This window comes from Asparagus officinalis, chromosome 7, assembly GCF_001876935.1.
Source record: "Asparagus officinalis chromosome 7, Aspof.V1, whole genome shotgun sequence".
NCBI lineage: Eukaryota > Viridiplantae > Streptophyta > Magnoliopsida > Asparagales > Asparagaceae > Asparagus > Asparagus officinalis.
Genome location: NC_033800.1, coordinates 142,026,197 through 142,030,729, shown reverse-complemented (window position 1 = coordinate 142,030,729; position 4,533 = coordinate 142,026,197). Strand labels below are relative to the sequence as shown.

Genomic DNA, 4,533 nt, shown 5'->3' with positions numbered 1-4,533 from the left:
GCTTTTCTTGAAAAAAAAAGTGAACCAAACGGCATTTTTGAAATCTTATAATGTCAAAAAATTTACTTTTTGTTCCAAAAATGCAGATTTCTAAAAATTTGGTCCAACCAAACAGCCCCTTAGTATCACATGCGTTGGTTGACTCCGTTGATCCCGCGGTCTACTGGACCGCAGTCATAGATATAAACAGAGATTCCCCTTCAATTTCTCTCGCCGGTCGTCCTCTATAATAACGTGATCTAAATCGGAACGAATTTTTTTTCCTCCTATTTCTTTCTAATTTTTTGATCAAATTTGTCCTAATTGTTTCTAGTACGGATTGGAAACGAATTAGGGCTTAGGGTTTGTAGATTCTTCTTTGGGGTAAGATGAGTTTTCTCTCGAGCCCTAATTTCGTCGAATTTTGGAATTTAGTCTGTCCATTTGTTCGGGAATTCATAATTTTGTCATTGTTAGATCTCAGGGTTGTAATCTTCTTTGTTTTAGGCTTGATCTTGAGGTGAAATTTTAAAGATGGGTTTCAAGCTGCAAGCTTTGAGGAACTTTGATGCGTTTCCTCGAGCAGAAGAGCATTTGTTGCAGAAGACAAAATCTGGAGCTCTTGGTATGTTTAATTTCTCTATATTGTTTTCTCACATGCAGATGAGACATATGTCTTCCATTATTTCTTTGACATTGATTGCAAACATATGATATGATGTTTTTTCTTCCCATGCTCCAGAATTCAATCCAATCCTATATAGGGTTGATATATTATGATTGCTGGTAATATTGATGTAGATACTTCTGGCGAAATTTTACTTTGTTTTGCATTTTTCTTTTGTAGTTTCGGTGATTGGCCTGGCAATAATGGTCACCTTGTTCTTGCACGAGCTACAATATTATCTTACAACTTATACTGTCCACCAGGTCTGTTGATAGTTCTTCTCATTCTTTGCTTTTATAATTAGAAGAATGAACATCGGATACACTTCAAATTTTGGGTTATAATAGCACAGACTGTTACAGGTTTTCTTGGCATAATTAGATAAGAAAATTTGTGTCCAGCCCTTTGGCCAAAATTACCCCAAATTTCACTATGCTCTTTTCTATTTCTTCGTCCAAAATTACTCCAATCTGAACCAGAAATCATTCCCAATTTTCAACACTTTGGCCATGGTGTTTTCTGAGAACAGTTAAAGTGTCCATTCTCCATTTAAGCAAGCTTCTCCATCCGAAAGTTTCATCAGTGACTTTGTTGTCTTGCAGCATGACCCGATGTCGAACATAGGGATCTGAACAGAGAAAAAAATAACAACTTTCGACATAGTCTAGTCTGAGGAGAAACTGTAGGCAAGCAAGTAGAATCTAGCATAAATTGCACATGAATTGCCTGTATTATGGTCCTAGTGGAACTTATTGACCTTAAACTTGATAAGTAGCGCTAAGCACCCTCCAACCTGTACACAAATTAACTCTCCATCCAAATTCTTTTTCATATGATCATTTCACCAATGCTCTATATAAGATTATCAACCCCACCCCCACACACCCCCCCCAAAAAAAAAAAAAAAACACCTTCTACTTCTTTCAGCCATTTGTGTTCTTGATGGCAAATCAACTATTGGTATTTCGTCTTCTCGTGAAGAACACCATCTGATTAGAAAGTGGCAAATAGATTCTTGAAATAAGCAGTGGCATTTATGGGAGGGAAATATGAGGATGTTTGTAGATGTCTGACCTTCTAGTTTTTCTAACTTCATCATGCTGGCAGATGTCTGTAGATGTCAAGCGAGGAGAAACTCTTCCTATTCATATAAATATGACATTCCCTGCATTGCCCTGTCAAGGTATGTTGCATGCTTTTGTTCCTCTTGACCTTTTTGGTACTATATGGATTTAGAATTTCATTTTCTACTGCACAATAGTGCTTGAATTACTGATTGTAAGAGTTATGCAGTTTTTTTCTTCTTCACCATAACTTTGATATTCAATTTTTTTTTCAGTATTAAGTGTGGATGCTATTGACATGTCGGGTAAACATGAGGTGGATCTGGATACAAACATATGGAAGGTAAAACTGTTATTTTCCGTGCTATGCATTCTTTATTCAGCTAATTATTATGTCTATATACGTAACATAAGTGCATACACTGACTCAAATACACACTTTTTTAACTCTACATGCATTCTTGTTTCACTATTTAGGTATTTTTCCTCATCGTTCACATAAAAATGTAGTGTATACCCCACTTTTATGTCTGGTACAATTTTGTCTTACACCCTTCCTTCTTTTTTCGAGTGTATCCATTCCTGGCTGCATTTAGCTATCTTGAACTCTATTTTGTACTTTCTTGCTCTTGTTTACAGGAATTTTGATGTTAGCCTTGCCATGTATGCAGTTCTAGTTCAGACTATATATTCAACCCTCCATTGCACTCTTTTGAGCCGTACACCTTTCTGTCTTACTGGATACTGATAGTTGGAGAATATCCGTTTCCCATCATATATTCTGTCATGGTGCTTTCTAGAAATTATATGTTCATCAATGTGACTGGGTTGGACCCTTGCAGGGGTCTCTCAGCATGTCTAACTTTTGTTTATGGGCCTCTTCTGTTAGTCTTATTTTCTGCTCACAGTTGTTTATGGACCCTTTCCATGTGTACTGACCTGTATTATAGGAACATTGATAAGCATGACTGCTTGTTTTTCTATGATAACATTTATAGGAAATAGCTTATTACTTATGCTGTTAAATTCAAGGGTCTCATCACTTATTCCTTACAGCTGCAGTGTGAACCCATGTATGCATTTTCATGGAAAGAATGGAAATCTCGTTTGCGTAAGCAAAGTTGACTAGACCTTTGATTGATCTGAAGTATTAGGTAATGTTTAATCAAGGGAAGGTGAAAATATCTGTGGAAATAAACTATTCCTTTCTGTGAGTGTTTGGGAGGGTTTATTTATTGGTCTAGGTGGCTTATAAGGTAGTTTATTCATATCTAACCTTTGGTAACATTACAAATAATCTAGCTTTTAAGTCCCATTTGAACAAATTGGGATTCTTCAGCTTATGAAAACTAGCTTATAAGCACATCTAAATAAGCTAGGCTTGACCACGTAAAAAATAGTCTCCCCCACCCCCCCCACCCCTGCTCCAAATAAAAAAACACTATATCTGATGACATTGGTACAGCGTGCTAGATTTAGTATTTCTCCATAGTGATGTTCTATTGGCCGAGTAAAGTGTTTTTCTGAGTTTGAGTCCTCTCCCATTGAATGTCGATTCTGAATACATTAGTCAGATATTTTGCGAACATTTTCTGATCGATACATAACAAGAAATTATAGATGGCTTATTGAAGCAGTAGTCAAAGAATGATCATAACTTTTAGTTGTCTGGTGTTCTTTGATCATGTAGGTCCAGCTTGGCAAGGGGTTAAGAGAAGGGTTAAAAGGGTTAATGGAAGGGTTAAGGGGGTTTAAGCCCTCATTAACCCTTCAAATGGGTTAATTTGGTCAAAGAGCAAACAAACACTTTACAAGGGTTAAAATTAGTTAACCCCTCATTTAGAGGGATTAAAAATCTGCCTAAGGAGGTTCCCTCTGCAGATAAGGAATGAACCTTTGCTAAAGAATATTATAGTAACTAATTTAGGATAGTTATGGTAATTAACCTCATTAACCCTTCTTTATTTGCCAAATACAAAAACTTAACCCTCCATCTTCACTATCAAATCTAAACGGAATTAAATTATTTTTAACCCCTCATGAAGGGTTAACTTAGGTAATCCTTCTCCTTATCCCTTCATTCTTAACCTATTGCCAAACGGCGCCTTAGAGAATGACTGTTGATAACCTATGAACATGGGACCCATGATGGAGGCTTATTATAGTATATAAGTTTTGTATCTATATGACTCTATGATCCTTACATGATCCACATCTGTTATCTACTTTGAGATGGATCTTAAGATTTATGGGCAAGTTCTCGCTTTATACAATTTGGAATCAGATGCCCCAGGAAAGTGGGCACTCCTAGTGCCTTCCTTCAAGGCTAGGTTGTATTAGCAACAAACTCCAATTTGCACAAAAAAAGTAGTTGTATTAGCTGATTGTAATAAACCCTGCAGTCAAAATTGTTATTGCATGGGAATAAATAATGCTATAATATATAGTTGTGGTTGAATAATGTAGATAGTCTTTTTCTTTCTTTATGTTGCACTTCATGCCAATATATTATTGATAAGGTTTTACAGAGAAATATTAAGTATTCTTATCACATATTCTATGTATTCTAAACAAAAAGTAGCCTGATTATTCAGATTGTTTTTGGCACTGTCGAGGCATCCATAAGTTGCTAGTTGCTACCCTTTATTATGATATTACTTCTTTTAGTAATTACCTTGTGCAAGATAAGGTTGCACGTCTGGAGTTTATTTTCTAAACAATCTATTATACTAACGCTTGTTGTTATTACTAAAGCTTCGGTTGAATAGAGATGGCCACATCATTGGTACAGAATACTTGACCGATCTTGTTGAGAAAGAAAAT

The 4,533-nt window shown here is 35.9% G+C and overlaps 1 pseudogene; it reads left to right on the top strand.

The window, feature by feature from the left end:
* Positions 201-4,533, top strand: part of LOC109850870 — a 12,104-nt pseudogene continuing 7,771 nt past the window's right edge.